Source organism: Camelus dromedarius, chromosome 1 (assembly GCF_036321535.1).
Source record: "Camelus dromedarius isolate mCamDro1 chromosome 1, mCamDro1.pat, whole genome shotgun sequence".
NCBI lineage: Eukaryota > Metazoa > Chordata > Mammalia > Artiodactyla > Camelidae > Camelus > Camelus dromedarius.
The window spans coordinates 62,131,176-62,149,012 of NC_087436.1; positions in this window are offsets into that span (position 1 = coordinate 62,131,176).

The window sequence follows — 17,837 nt, forward strand, 5'->3', positions numbered from 1 at the left end:
CACCAATAGAAGAAGTTTCAGCAAAGTTGTGTTCGTCAGCTTTGTAATCTAGTTTAATACCCTTATGGATGTTCTGGTAGATGTTTGGGGCTCTGTATAAATTGAGCTAAGCTCAGCTGTGGTGAGGCAAACATCCACAAACATAAATGAATTAAAGTAAAACATTATTTCTTGCTGAGATACATATTAATTGTGAGTTATGGTGGTGGGGGGAGCACATCTCTGCTCCTGCTCACTCAGGTACTCACATCTCCACGGCAGGGGTGGAAGTATATGATTTAATTATGTTCTGCCTCTCAAAGACTTATCTAAAAGTGACTCTTCTCACATTTCATTGGCTCAATTGGTAATGATTAACTTCAAGGAGTTAGAGAACTCACCATGTGCCAGGAAAGAAGAGAAATAGCCCCATGTGTCAATGATCTCTGAATCCATGTCATAGTATAGTGGCTTTTGAAACAAAGTTATGTTTTGTAGCTTTATCAGAGTTGTGGTTACCAAAAGTCTGTTATTTAGATTACTGAAACATTTCCATATTTTATTAAGTAAAGCAAAATTATAAAAAAATTAAAGTAAAATTTCAGGCTGATTTCTCATTGTTCAAACTTGTTTAGAAGCCAGAGAAGCAAAATTAGTGAATCTATTTTCAGTATGTCAGCAATTATAGGAAAAATAGTACCTTACTCCCAGAAAACTTAAGTGTATTAGTATAATTTTTCTAATCACCATTTCCTGTAAACTATATTTCAGTAATAGCAATCTATGTTTCAAGCAGCCTATTTCTCTATAATTTAAAATTAGAACTGGAAGAAATAGTTAAGTGGATTTATATCAGGACAAAAGAATGATATTTGGATTACATAGCAACAGAAAGAAGTTTTATCCCTTACATGGTTTTAAATAGTGGTTTCTCCATGTAGACTGCAAGGAAATACAAAACCATATTACATTACTGTTATATTTACACATTTAATAGTTTATAGATTTTTTAATTTTATAAACTGGAAGGTTTCTTTCCTCCTTCAAAGCCAGTTAGAAAGAAGTTAACAAAGCATTAAGTGTACACATGTTATGGATCTAGTTGTAGCATTTCTAGGATATACAGATAAATTTAAAAACTGAAAATCACTTCCATATTTTACTTTCTGCTATTCTGAATTTGAATATGGCTTTGTGTATGTGAGTGTGGAAAGACAGACATGATTAAATACAGGTTCCTTAATAACTTGCTAAGTTGCATGTTATTATAGGAAAAACATTGATTTGGGCATTTTGCTTGTTGAACATGATCATCTATATAACTTATTGAATATCAGCATATACAATTAGATAATGATATGTTTATAAATTGTTCCATAGTGGTTGGCAAATAAATTGAAGACAATTACAGTGATTATCAATCAGGATTGCTGATCTGTCCAGATCCATTTTAACTGTGAATTAACAGAAATAACAACAGCAAAAATATGTTTTATTGAAGTATAGCTGATTTATAATGATGTGTAGGACTTTTTGTTTGTTTATTTTGTATATAGTAGTTTGTATCTGCTAATCTCAAACTCCTAATTTATCCCTCCCCCACGCCTTTCCCTCTTTGGTAACCATAAGTTTGTTTTCCATGTCTGAATCTGTTTCTGTTTTGTAAGTAAGTTCATTTGTGCCACATTTTAGATTCCACATATAAGTGATATCATATGGTATTTGTCTTTCTCTTTTTGTCTTACTTCATTTAATACGATAATCTTTAGGTCCATCCATGTTGCTGCAAATGGCATTATTTCATTCTTTTTTATGACTGAGAAATATTCCATTCTGTCTCTCACTCTCTATCTTTTATATATATATATAAAATCTATCCATTTATCTGTCAATGGACATTTAGATTGTTTCCATGTCTTGGCTATTGCAAATAGTGCTGCTGTGAACACTGTGGTGCATGTATCTTTTCAGATTAATTTCCTACTGATATTTGCCCAGGAGTGGAATTGCTGGATCATATGGCAACTCTATTTTTAGTGTTTTAAGGAACCTTCATACTGTTTTCCATAGTGGCTGCACCAAATCACATTCCCACCAATAGTGTAGCTGAGTTTCCTTTCTCCACACCCTCTCCAGCATTTATTGTTCATGGACTTTTGAATGATGGCCATTCTGACTGGTGTGAGGTGATACCTCCTTGTAGTTTTAATTTGCTTTTCTCTAATAGTTAGCAATGTTGAGCATCTTTCATGTGCCTATTGGCCATTTGTATTTCTTCTTTGGAGAAATGTCTATTTAGGTCTTCTCCCCATTTTTGATTGAGTTATTTTTGTTTGTTTGTTTGTTTGTTTTTATTGAGTTATATGAGCTGTTTGTATATTCTGGAAGTTAAGTCCTTATCAGTGGCATCATTTGTAAATATTTTCTCCCAGCCCATAGGTTGTCTTTTCATTTTGTTTATGGTTTTCTTTGCTGTGCAAAAGCTTTATAGGTTTGATTAGTTTCTATGTGTTTATCTTGGCTTTTATTTCTAATGCATAGAGAGACTGACTTAAGAAAACATTGGTGCAAATTAAGAGAGCTTTTTGCCTATGTTGTCTTCTAGGAGTTTTATGTGTCATGTCTTATATTTAAGTCTTTATGCTATTTTGAATTTATTTTTGTGTATGGTGTGAGGGTGTGTTCTAATATCATTGATTTATAAGCGGCTGTCCAGCTTTCCCAACACCACTTGCTAAAGAGACTATCTTTTCTCCATTGTATATTCTTGTCTCCTTTGTTAAAAATTAATTGACCAAACGTGTGTGGGTTTATTTCTGGGCTCTCTATTCACAACAGCAAAAATATTTTGACACATTTTTGTGACAGATGATTTTTTCCCATATCTTAGAAAAAAAGAAAAGAATTGTTTAGTTTACAGTGTTATTCCTTCCAGCAATATGAGGAGCCAGGTACTTGAAGTATCAGGATAACAAGCCATGTAGGCTGAAATTCATAGTCTTTCAAACTAATCCTGTATGAATAACCTGTAGACACCTCCACTGTCTATCATCAAGGTTGTTAAGATATACTAGGGTCATTTTGGCATTGATTTGCTGGATATAAAATTATCACTGTCTTCATCTTATTTGGTAACAACACAGTGATATGTTAATATATGTGCTTTAGACAAAAAATTAATGACTCCTGCACAGAGTTCTTTATATCATTACCTCATTTTATCTGTATGGCAAATACCCCTGCAAAATAGTCATTATTAGACTTAACTTTAACGATGAATAGCAAAGTGCTCAGAGAGCTTATGTGGCTTCTCTAGAGTCCCCCAGCTAGTTATCAGAGGATTTAGAATACAATGTTGGATTTTAACACATGTCCTTTTTCCACTGTATTGTACTGAATAAAGTCTAAAAAATTTTTCTTTTCTTGTGGCTCTGAGCAAATAGAATTTCTTTTTTATCATGTGGTCTTAAATATATTTACATCAGTATTATAAACATTGGTACAGGTACAGATAGTATTTTCAAAAATTATCTAAATATTGTCTCCTATCCTGCTTTTTCCAGTGTGACCTTTGAAACTTCTCGTATGGAGAGGTGGCGGGTAGGTTTCCTCCCTTTGAGTCTGGGAGAGGATGTACTCCTGGCAGATGTGATGCTCTGTTGACAATACACCTTCCACTTGGTTCTCATGGGATGCTTCCTTTTGGAACCTGGCCACCATGCTCTGAGGAATCCGAATCACTCTATGGTAGAGGAACCAGGGTCCACAACACTGGCTGAGTTCCCAGCTGAAAGCCAGCACCAGCTTGCCAGCCACGTGAGTAAGCCATCTTGGAAGTGAGTCCTCTAGCCCCTATTTCAGCCACGCCAGCTGACAACATGCAGTGCAGAGATAATTGTCCCTGTCGAACCCTGCCCAAATTGAATATTTGGGACCAGGATAAATTATTGTTCTTGTTTCGGACATTAAGCTTTGGGGTGGTTTGTTATGCAGCAATAGATAACTCAAATGATTATCTAAGGTACAATTTTCTCCAAGGACAGTTTCAAATTCTATATATTTCAGGTAGAAGCACAAAATGATTTAACAGATATTTGTAAGAGTTTTTATTTGCTTACACTCACAACTACTCATCTAGGATGCGACTTTGTTTTTTTTGGTCTAAACTACTGTAAAATAAAATATGCTCTACCTAACAATAGATAATTGCCTCATTAACTCATTAAAAGATTTTCTCTTGTTGAGAGAGTATGCATTTTAAAAGAGCACTTTCATAAGAGAAATATTTTAAAACCTCTGGTTTGGCAGGAAAATTCAAAGCTTAAAAGCATTGGTTGTATTCATGAAGCACTTTTCTTATTAATTGTTAGAGAATGCCAAGGTCCCTTGTGGAACACATGGCAAAACAAGCTGATTAAGAGGCTTAGTATTATTTTTAAATTACTTAATTGCCATTTAATGAAATAGGGAGCTCTGACTTCCATGCTACCTAATAAAATGGTTACTCTGCAAGGAATGAATTGCTGGTTGCACTGACCTTGCAGAGCAAGCTGGGTTTAAAGAAGCCACATAATACATTTCTACAATGATGGTATAGGGACTGAAAGCCATATTACTGGAAATGTGCATGTTAGCATTTATATCCCTTTTATAATTGCTCAAATAATGGCCAACATACATTAAGAAACGTCTGGGTATTCCACTGGGTGCCCTGATTGCAGTCAAACCACATATATGAACACCTCTTAATTGCCAAAGTAATTTCTAAGGAACTAAAAACACAGTTCATTTGCTTTTCCACCCTGCCCTTGGGAACCTGCAATTTTGCTTCATTACAACCACTCAACCTTTAGCCCTCATCCACTCAAAATGGTTTGCAGTGTTTTATATATAATAAAATAGTACCCATAAGCAGCCATGAACAAATCTGTTATTTTTGTTAGCACCACTGCTTCCAATTTTGAAATTAGCTAAGGTCGAAGCCAAGAATTTAGCCATATCAATGCATTTTTATTATATATGCCTACTTTAAATATATATAAATATATGCATATATATATATGTATATATATGAGTGATTTCCCTCTCACGTAGTGAATATATTTTTCCTTGCAGACCTGGGAGAGCAAATGCATATTTGAGAAGGGAGACTAGGCTACCTTCTGTTTTATTTACTGCAGCACCTAATCAAACCAACAAGCTTGGTAAGGAAAAGGAATTTGAGAAGGGCAGACTGTACTCAGATTTTCCGTCACTACTACGAAACACTAATTGCTGTGGTGAATTTACTGTTAGGTTTAAAAAATAAATCTAGGTATCTATTTCATATATGTGTGTGTGTGTGTATATATATACATGCATACCCTTATGTAAATTAGTATATATGTCACATGCATACCCTTATGTAAATTAGTATATATGTCACATATATGACATATATACATATATATGTTTTGATTATGATCATATTTTCAATCTTTTTTATGTCCATCTTATTTTCTTTTTTAACCCTACTCCCATTATTCTCATTTTCAACTTTTTGTTTTCATCCCATAGTCTTGTCTTTCTGTCACTGTATAAGCCACCTCTTCCTGTATATATTATTTGCTTATTTGTTGGTAACTGTCCAGAATTAATTCCCTCATTCTCAGATAACAATACCCAGACTTGTCTTTTCCTCATCCACTCTTAGTTCAGGTTGAGGTTATGATGTACATTTGGCCAATGGAGAAAAAAAATACAGATCTGCTAGGAAAGACACATTCTCAGTCTACTACTTCTGTTAAGCTTATTGTAGTAACTGGTAGTCATCTTTAACCTCAAGTAAGGAAAGCATGACTAAGAAAGAAAACAGAGTAAGAGATGCAAACAGATTTTAATGGTTTAAGTATTTGGATCCCACATGGTTTAGTTATGGACCTCTCAGTTATGGCAACATCAGTCCCCTCCCTGCCACCCCCATCACCCCAGACAGATTCTTTTCTATTGTTGTTAAGTCAACTTCAGTTGTTTCTCTTACTTGCAACTAAAAATTTTCTGACTACAGAATTCTTGATTGGTTTTCTTTTTCTTAGATTTCTTCCCTTTAGATCTCTCTGTTGTCTAGTACAACCCCCTAATCCCATGGTCTGTCAAATTTTATTTAGTTAACTTTACTTTTTCTTTTTTTGTTTTCAGTTTCATGTGGCATTATCTCCTTTTTCCCCTTAGTATTTCTTCCATTACTCTGGTACTAGCTTCATTCTTTTGCCTTCACTTATCTTTAGCTAGATCTGATGAAAACTGTTCTTCTCTAAGATACCCTTGCTTTTAGCAGCCAGCCCATTTTATAAGTAATAATGTCCAGAATCTTTTGGAACAAGAAAATTATCTTGAAATATATATGTAACTTAAGGGAAACTAGGGGTATATTATGCATGGTAATTATTAATAATAATTTATAATAAACAAATAATACAGTTGCATTCTATATATTATATACATGAAATATGGAGGAATCTGAGTATCAACACATGTGTTTTTTAAAAATGATTGCATCTGCTCACATTGAAAATTTTGCTGAAGAAAATTTCTTTCAAGCTGTCATTGAAATGAACTATGTTTATAAAAACCAAATTAAGTGTAATTAAAAATGATACATAAATGGAAATAGACATGTTCTCATCATGTTTAAATGACAATCAAGATTCATTATCCTTCAAATAGGAACTTATCTTTCCCTTGATCACAATTATCTTTGGTCCAAAACATTCAACTAAATTCAAAGAGTACTTATTAATAAATGTGTAATTATAGCTGATAGTGACAAGTTTCACAGATCATCTGGGTAACATCCAAAATTCCAGATAATTTTTGAGGGTTATCCAACTGTAAAAGGTCAAGAAGTCCAATTGAAAGTGTACCTTGTTATACTTGGGAACTAAAATATTAAATCAGACATACTCCTTGTGCTTAAAGCTAGAGTCTGTGACAGAAGATTTAAGCACAACATTACCCCATGATAAGTACTATCATAGTAACAAAAGTTACTATAGGGAGACCAGACGAAGTTATATCTCATTATTTCTGAGGGAGTTAATGAAAGACAGCATGAAGTGAAATAATACTTGGATAAGAGCATGAGGACACACTAAATACTGGGTAGAAGTGAGGAAGCTATTTCAGGCAGAGGGTTCTGAATGTTCAAAGAAATGAAAAGCTAAGAGCATACTGACAAAGACTCTCTCTTTGATCAAAATTTAATCAGGTTCTTCTGAGCTTTTTTTTTAACTAGTCCTAGATTTTGGTCCCTGTCCTTTCTTTTGTCTGCCTAGCCCAATTTTAGTAAGCATCCTGCCTATTCAGTTCAACAAGAATCTTCTCACCCTTGATATCTGATCAATTTCTTTATCTCCTCACCTTTAATATATAAATCCTTGGCCTGCCTTTAACAAAAATCCTGTTTAGGCCAGTTTAGTAAAAATCACCACCCCAACCCCACAAGCTTGATGTCTCCTCTTAGTAATTTTCCATCCATTACCATTCACATTGGCTATAAATCCCCAGTTGCATTTCTTGTATTCAAAGTTGAGCACAGCCACTCCTTACTGCTCCTATTGCAGCAGTCTTGAGTAAAGTCTTCTTTGCCATTTTAACAACTGTCAGAATAGTTTTTTCTTTAACAATATGACACATCTGAAAATCTTTATTCAGTATGACTTAAAAATTGTGAGAATTCAAATTTTTCTTATGCTTAGGAACTTGCAGTGTGTTTCAGGAGACTGATAAATATTAAGCATAATGCAGACAAAATGCAATAAAGTTTAAAATAAAGACAAAGATAAATATTTTTAGGCTCTGGGAAGCCATTTAATTCTAATTTGGTAAGAACTGGGATGATTTCAAGGAGAAAGAAACATTTTAGCAAGCCATCAGGGAAGAATAACATGTCAATAAGCAGAGAAGTGAGTGACAGTGGCGAAATGCATTCTAGCCAGAGGGAAATGAGTATTTTAAGCCATTGAATCTTAAAAGCTTAGAGACTGTTGGGAAACCAAATGCTATCAGTATAGTGAATAAAGTAAGTTTTGAATTTGGAAAAGTAGAGTGAGAAAATTCAGCTAATATTTTCTTTAAAGATGACAGACTGGACACAAGTGTCTCCTTTCATTCTCTATCAAAGTGTCCTATAAATGACATGGAATAGCATATATTTGTAGGACAAAGAGAATGAATAAAGAGATAAAAGTAAAATATTCTGAAATATGGAAATGGATGAGCGATAAATGACAACAAAAACAAACAAACAAAAAACTGATACTAAAGGAACAGTGGAATAAAAGCATAATATTTCAAAAACCCAAAAACACTCAGGAAATGGTAGCAGTGTATACATCTTGAAATGAGGATGCACTCTAGAACAGAATTCAACAGGCTGTAAAGGGAGACAACATAATCAAACTCTGTAGAACGTATCAACAAATTACAGCATAAATTTTTTTAAGTATATATGTGTTACATATATTAGATATGAAAGAAGTGAAAAAAATGGATGTATAATTAAGGGGATAGGAGTAGCCAATATTAACAATAGTAACAAGAAGACAAGGATTTTAAAAACTTGTCATAAATATGTTCAAGGTAACAAAGAAAAGGATGCTCATAATGAATAAAAAGAAGAGAAATAAAATCTATCCAGATGTCTGGAATGGAAAAGGAAATTCAAGAACTTAAAAGGTAATATCTGGAGTGAAAAATGAATGGGATTACCAGAAGGTTAGTGGCTGCAAAAATATTAAATAAATGAATAAATAAATAAAGAGAAATTGAAATATATATCAACAGAGATGATCCAATCTGAATTTAAAAAGGGATTTTAAAAATTGAGAGAATATTAAGAGATCCTCAGGATTATGCTGGACAATGGGACAATATTAAGGAGTCTTTATATAAATAAATTGAAATCCCTGAAAATGAAGTGAGTAAGTAATTCAGATAAAAAAAAAAAAACTTAAACAAATAATTGCCAAAATTCCCAATATGTTAAAAACCATCCAGATCCAACAAGCTAAATAAATTCAAGCAGGATAGATTAAAAGAAAACAGTCACATAATAACCAAACACCAAAGATAAAGAGAGATCTTAAAAATATCCAGAAAAATGTGATAAAATTTTAATTACCAAGGATATGCATATAAAGCCACAATGATAAATAATCACACATCATGAGAATGGGTCAAATTAAAAATATTTCTAAGGATGCAACTCCACGTTTCTATACATCGATGAGATTAAGCTCCTATTAACTATAGTGAAAAAGTGCTTAATAAAGCACCCAGTATTTCCTTCCTTCCTTTCCCTTTTTCATTTCTCCACTCTTATCAGTCTTTCCTGGCATTCTGTTTACACTTGAGTTCTTGACTCAGAATCTGCTTTTATGGAAATTTAGATCAAGATAGTTTCTGTGAATGCTATTGATCCTACTTTCAGACATTCTTGGGTTACTTTCACTATCTGCCCTCTTCCTATTCCTCTAGCATGTTTTACTTCTAGGGTTACACTGCTCTCCCTAGGGGACTTCCCTTGGGCTACTAAGTATCCTTTTCTACAAGTGCCTTACTTAATTGCTTGCACAGATCTCCTCTCTCACTGTTTGCTTCTAGGGAATCTAGCCTCAGACAATTTTCTCTACCTTTCCTCTAGTTACCTGTCACTTCCCATAATTAACAAACTTATTATTTGAGTGTTTTAAACCAAATATCCCAAGTTATTTTATTTCTTTCATAGTATAGGGAACTACCTATCCTTACAATATTTTTCTAGGGTAATGTTTTTAGACTAGTCTGTACCATGATATAGGGCATTTTTTCCTTTAGTGGTATTTTTGCTTAGTCTTTTTTTCTATTTAATATTTGCTTTTAAACAGGAGCAATTTTGAACCAATTTATCAAAAATAGGGTAAGAAAATATCAAAGAAAATTTAGATTTAGAAAACTGTCTTTCTAAATTGCTGGTCATCTTTAAAATGTTGTGATGCAGCTTAAACATGAAAATATAAACAGTCATCATATGACTTGCAGAGATATTCTAGAGAAAAGAGTTCTCTTTGTTTCTATATGTTTGGTGTCTGCTATCAACATCTGCACAACTGATTTCTGCTGCTTCTCCTTCCTCCTATGTTTCTTTGTGTTTCAAAAGTTTATAGGATTTTTTTGTCTGTATTGAGATAAATATTTCTTCTGTAATTAAATGAAAGAGAGTAACATTACCCCTATTAACAGAATAATAATTTAATTTCTGTGTTTATTCATATTTTAAATGCCAAGTGTACAATCATACTAAGCAACTTCAAGTGTTCCCTGCTTTGCATAATTCTTGATTTCTCTATAATATTATAATGGATCCTTAGTTTTCTTGTCAGTTTGGGAAGATCATCAGTTCAAATCAGATCATCATTCCTTGTTTGAAAAAAAGGATAGAATACTTTTTGAGTTCTCTCTCTTCTGTATGATTTTTTAAATTCAACTCCATAAAAATACTTATGAGAGAAGAGTTAAGTTACAGCTAAGAAGCTTCTTCTCTAATTATGAAGTTATAGTTCAAAAATTGGTAAGATGCTAAACTTTTATGAGAATTTCAAGATTTGGATAATTATAAAAATTTTAAATGCTGGGGGAAAAAAAAATCTAATTTTTACTAACCCACTTAAGAGTATTCCATTGAAGTTTACCTAAATGGAAAATTCAGATAAATGTATTATACAAAGATATGACTTGAAGTGGTCTTAGAATTATCATCCTTAAACTCCATTATACCTGAATTAATAACAGAGTAATAGTTCCAGGGCCATGTATTTAATTCTAAATGTCATTTTTAAACTACTTACATGTATGTTCTTCATTTGACCATAGAATTAAAGTTTTTAAGGGAGCAGGGAGAGCATCTAAATTCAAGCTGTCAATATTACAGATGAAGAGTTGGGGCAGAAGAACCAAATGCCTTTTTCTTTATCACATAATATGCCATTTTCAGGGCTACATTTGGAATCCACATCCAGAATTACATGCATAGGCCTCATTTTGTTATAAAAGAAATAGATTGATTTGGAGCCCTTGCTATTTTGTTCCTGACTATTCACTAAGAAGCTGAAAGGATTGTGGCACTGAATTTTTAATTAACATATATTCACTCAGATAATAAATAAAGGTTTTTGAACATTATATAGATATGGCAAAGACTTCTTGATCTACTTTCAAATCAATGCTAAATGCTTATAGAAGTGTGATCATTTGTTTTGGAAAAAAGAAAAAAAAAAAAAAAAAAAAAGACTGCCCATAAATTTAAATCAGTTATCTCTGGAATACCTCTGTGACTTATACTTAAAAATCTGACAGGAGGAAATAATAAATAAGGCACCTTACCTTCAGCTTTCAATTTATCAGATTTCAATCACTGTTTGATCATTAATTTAAGAGTAGAAGTATAATCAGATTAAGAAAAAAAATCTATGATCTCAACTATCATGTTAAGCACTCAGTGCTTATTTTTAGGCATGTGTTCAGATTCTGACGTTAAGGATGATAAATTGTACACATCTGTCCTGGCATCTGTTGTAAGCATATTTGCCAAATTCCAAATTATTTTCAATTAGGAAATAAGAAAACCCCAAATTATGTAAATAATTTTGTATATGTTGATCATGGAGTTATGAAATAAGAATGTTTAAAAAAGGTGTTAACGTAGTGAAGTGTTTGAAAGGAATTCTAATATACAAGGCTGCCTAGAATGGCATTGTTTCTTTAAAGAGTTCAGGCATATTATATAGACATGTCTATGACATAATACAGAAAAGCAATGATATATAACCTGGTAATTTTTTCTGAGAAGCAGGTTACATTAAACACCAACAAGCACAACCATATTGGGACTCCCTTTCCAATCCTTCAGTCTTTTTAACAGAACCATTTGGAGAGAAGAAAAGAAAAAAAACCAGTAAGTGATTTTTTGTTTTTTTACGCCTATTGAAGTTCTGTCATGCAAATGCAGTCTTCATAGAGTCTTGGAATAAGCAATGACTTAGCATTTTATCCAATTACTTTTGCCAAGGTCTATATTCACCTTGTGTGAGCTGAGTTGAAGCATAAATTGATTCAAAGTCTATCCTCAATTTGAACCCCAAGAAATGCCACCTTATTTAGTATTGGAAAAGATGGATAACATTTGAAAGAAAAAGAGATCTTATATCAGTAATACACTTACAATGGTAAGAATCCGATCAGGCTATCAAATAATTGCAAGAATAAAATATATTATTTTTCAAAGTTTATTAACTCTATTTGAGACATTTAAGAAAAAAAAATAAAAACAATTGTTTTAATCAAATGGGGAAATAGCCAGAGAAGCTATTTCCAGAGAACTGGAAAAATCAAGGGAAAGCCAAGTTGCTCTGAGTAATAAAGTGAGGACAGTGGCCAGAGAGGAAATGATGGGTATGGAAGATGATGACAGTCAGATGACAAGTGTCCATAGAGAGGCAGAAAGGTGCAATTTGGAAGGCTTGTTATGTGACAGGAAATGCAATATCTACTCCATACCTCCAGGAAAGCTTCAGTGAAATCTATCATTTCTATCCATGGCTTCTGAAGGTTTTTTTTAATGCAAAGATATGGGAAATTATTCTTGATCTTTCTAAATTACACAAGCGTTTTCTTTCCTTATGATACCCAAGTTGTTCAACTCAGTAACAGAAAGAAACTAAGGCAGTCATTTAAGATCAGACTTGTCAGTTTGGAGGGTTTTTCTATTGCAGACTTGGGTTTTCAGAAAGGTCACCAGAAGCATGCTAGATTATTTCTGATGGTGGAAATCTAAGAAGCTACCTCAGAACATTGTAGGATGGAAATTATGCTTAATTCTATGTCTATAAACTCACAGTTTCTTAAGAAATATGAATCTTTCTTAGGAAAGGAGAAGAAGTGTGTGCCAGATATACTTGGAAATAGGATCCACCAAAGAATGGGCTGCTGATAAAGCAATATATAAAACAAATTTGAAAGTGCTTGTACAGGCTACACACCACCAGCCACTAAAAGAGTTTCAAGGTGGTACAGAGGCAGGGATAATCATGGAAGGTGCAGCAAGAAAATGCCACTGAATTGTTGTAGGGTTGGCAGGTGTGTGACAGAGATTAAGAGAGCTAAGTGAGCCTGCGTTAGTCTAAGTGGAGCCCAAACTCTCAAATCATTATGCTTGCTGGGAGAATAGCAATTGTACTTAAAAGGATTTGGGGCACTGTAGTTTTTTGCCTGGATTTTTGTGTAAAGGAGAATGTGTTTCAACAGAAAGGGGAAAAAAGGATTTTTGAATATATTTGAATATATAGAGATGAATAGCTAATGCTGAACACAACAAGAAACTTAAGGAGAAAAAGTCACTGCATCAGGTCAGGGCTAAAATAGTATTATAAAAAGCTATACTTCAACATGTCAAAATTCTTGCCATCATTATAAGAATAAAGCATACTTTAAGGTCCAATTATAAATGCTGTTGGAGAATTTCAGGATGTGGCCTGATTCCACGCTTCAGCATCCTTCTTCTCTCCAAAGGGATACTAAACCCTGTATACAGATTCAGCTCCACTTCTTTCTTTTTTAATTAATTAATCAATTTATTGTTATTGAAGTACAGTTGATTTTCAATGTTATGTTAGTTTCATGTATATAGCAAAGTGATTCAGTTATATATATATATATATATATATATGCACACACACACACATATATATATATTCTTTTTCAGATTCTTCTCCATTATGGGTTATTACAAAATATTGAATATAGTTCCCTGTGCTCTATAGTATGTCCTTGCTGTTTATCTATTTTATATAGTAGTGTGTATATGTTAATTCCAAACTCCTGATTTATCACTTCACCCCCACCCCTTTGCCCTTTGGAAATCATACTTTGTCTCCTATGTCTGAGTCTACTTCTGGTTTGTAAATAAGTTCATTTGTATCATTTTTTAGATTCCACATACAAGTGATATCATATGATATTTGTCTTTGTCTGATTTACCTCACTTAATATGATAAACTCTAGGTCCATCCATGTTGCTGCAAATGGCATTATTTCATTCTTTTTATGACTGAGAAATATTCCATTATATATATACCACATCTTTATCCACTTATCTGTCAATGGACATGTCTTGGCTATTGCAAATAGTGTTGCTATGAACATTGGGGTGCATGTATGTTTTTAAATTGGAGTTTTCTCCGGATATATACCCAGGAGTGGGATTGCTGGATCATATGGTAACTCTATTTTCAGTTTTTTAAGGAACCTCCACACTGTTCTCCATAGTGGCTGCACCAATCTACATTGAAACCATACTCAATGGTGAAAAGCTGAAAGCATTTCTTCTAAGATAAGGAACAAGGCAAGGATGCCCACTCTCTCCACTTTTATTCAACATAGTTTTAGAAGTCCTAGTCACAGTAATCAGAGGAGAAAAGGAAATAAAAGGGATCCAAACTGGAAAGGAAGAAGTAAAACCGTCACTGTTTGTGAGTGATGTGATACTATACATAGAAAATCCTAAAGATGCTACCAGAAAACTACTAGAGCTCTACAATGAATTCAGTAAAGTTGCAGGATACAAAATTAATATACAGAAATCCAATGCATTTCCATACACTAACAGTGAAATATCAGAAAGAGAAATTAAGGAAACAATCCCATTTACCATTGCATCAAAAAGAATAAAATACCCAGGAATAAACTTACCTAAGGAGGCAAAAGACCTGTACTCCAAAAACTATAAGACACTGATGAAAGAAATTGAAGATAAAACAAACAAATGGAAAGATATACCGTGTTCTTGGACTGGAAAAATCAATGTTGTTAAAATGGCTATATTACCCATGGCAATATATAGATTCAGTTCAATCCCTTTCAAGTTACCAATGGCACTTTTCACAGAACTGGATCTACTCCCTTCTTAAGATGGAATTTAACTTTAGGCAGAGGGATTTTAAAAGCTGCTGCCTGATATGTTAATACCCTGAATCATGTTATACTTGATTGCAAGGCAACCTTCTTCATGTGGCCCATTTCTTCAAACATGGTTTCTGTCTTTTTCCCTGAAATGCCATCTCTAATTTATTATGGTAAATGTTTTACTGCTTCCTTATACTCAAGTCCCTGTGTCAGTAACCCATCTGAGATCCCATTTCTTTAGGGCTCTGTCCCTGTCTGGTCTTTAATGCTTTTTTCCCAGAACACAATTGTGTCTGTGGTTCTGCTGTCCTCTGGTAAATGCCGTGACACTCCTTCCCACATCAGTGAATAAGTGCTGCTTTGGAATTCACCACAATGAATTCCTATGATTCACCTCTTTGCTAAGATCAAGGCACCTCAAATACTCATGTTGGGACATGGTACCAAAAGTGCTTCTTGTGTTTACGAGGCTGTCTCCCACCACCTGAAATGCATCTCTCTAATAACTGGATTCCACAATCTAGCCCTTTACCAGTCCTGCTGTAACTCCTCCTAATATAAGAGATCTAAACTGAAGGACTATCAGGTGCAATTATTCTAATGGTATTCTAGAACATGATGTCCCAGAGGGTGCCTCGGGAAACCCCAGGTGGAGAGTATGAGGAGTTTACATGCTTCGAGCTCCAGAACATCCAGCCCTTTGTTTAATCATTAAAAAAATTATGTAATGCCTTCTATGTGACAGGCACTGTATTAGGAAGTTCATTCAAAAAAGGTGCACTTTTAAATCTTATAGTCCCACTGTTTAAAAATATTTTCAAATTGATTATGATAAAATGCTAACATTTCATTTTAGTAAGAAAAGGGACAGAGGCTTTTTTTGTCTTTGCAACCTTACAAAGCTAATAAAGATTTCATTTATTGAGTAACTCCTGTGTGCCAAGCATTGCACTAGGTGTTTTAAATGTGATATATATTTTTTATCTTCTCAATAAACTTCTTGGATAGGTACAATTATTATTTTAATTGTCAATATGAGAAAAGACAACAGATCTAGTAAGAGATAAAGCAAGCTCTGCATCCAGTCAGTCTGTCTCCAGGACCTTCCATCCTTACCATGTTGGAAAGTCTGACCTCCAATCCAGAGACCTTTGGAACAGAGCCATGGTTAAAAGGTGTCTCTCCTTTCTTTAATTATTTCTTTGCATAAGCAATAGTCCAAAAACTCATTTCTCAAAAATATGATTTAAATTACTTTTTGAATTAGCTACATATCCTTGCTTTAGAGTAAATACATAGCTTTTAAATGTCACTATCAATGGAGGCGCATTGTTTCTCCTTAAATGCAAATGATCGTACAAATCCTCTGAAAGCTAAGAGACTTCAATAGTCACTTGTAATTTTGTTACAGATGAATTATAGCTGGATTTAGTAAAATATTTTTGACATGCCAGATTATTAAATCTTACTTGGAAATGACCAAATTGATTTTCACATGATTTCTATTTCATAGACTAGAGGTAGACTGAATAGCATTGAAGAAATATATATATAGTTATACATAAACATATAGTATTGATTTCTTTTATTGGATACCATCAAAATATATTTAACAGAATTTCTATAAAGCAAATTCAGTTTCCCAATGAATTCCATCATAAAATTAGAAATAGTCTTTCAGAATAAATTTTTAAAAGATCAATTTAAAATATTTATTAAAACATGATTTTTATTAGAGATGGTTAACGGCATAACTACACACATTGGGATTGTATTAGCATCCTTTGACACTTGTATAACATACAACTCTGCGCTCCTGGAATATGTCTTTCTTTTCCTCTGGCTGGGTTCAATTTGGCAGAGCCTGGCACAAATAAATGCCAATGAATGCTCCACACAGGATATGCTTTACTGATAATACCACAAAGTTATATCCGAGATAGAGAGTAAATATTAGTAGAGAAATGTAAATAGAAAAGATGTGCCTATTTTGCTGAAAATGATAAAGGAAAACTTTTAGTTTATATCTTCAAATATGCACACATATTTTAATAGTTCACTTATCTGTATTGTTAAAGGGAAAGAAGGTATTGAAATATATGTGTTTTTCCGGATATTTGAAATGTAACTTATAGGACTATGTACTAAATCCAGATAAGAATGAGGAGTAACAGAAATGAGGATTTAATATAGCTCTAGTGTATTAAACTAAGATTACACCAGTTTTATTTTGTTCACTCACAAGATTACATTTTATAGGGATATTTAGAGATAGGAGCCCATCAAAGAATGATATTCAGAGTGGGAAAATATCTAAAAACCATTCACACTGAAAAAGAGCTATAGAAGGAGGAGAGAATACTTATTAGGTGTACTGGTATCTGTTTGCAAATAACTGAATATCCATTATAAAAAACCAACACAGAAGAGGATTCAATATCAAAAAGTTGAGCAAGTCCTAAGAGTTGAAAGTATAGTAGATTTCAGTTCATTATGAGAATCAATTTTCTAATGATTATAATTGCTCTGAAATGAATCCTGTGTCACAGATCTATTCAGCCAAGGACAGAAAAATATCTCTTTCTTACAGAAGTCCTTATATGGAGAAATTATATACTACTTTCAAAAAATGTGGTTTGTTTTCAAGGCATAGGTAAATACTGAAGAAAATTTAGAAAGCACTAAACTGGAAAGAATATTTAACTTAACATTAGTTCTAGGACACCAATAATCACAAGAAATTTTTGATGTGCACCCAGGGTTAGGAACCATGATGACTGACCTAGCTCCAAATGCAAGAGGAAATCTAATGAGCAAGTTGGGGAAGATCCCTGGAGAGGTTGCTATCTAAAGTGTGATTTGAACTATGAGGGGATAAATAT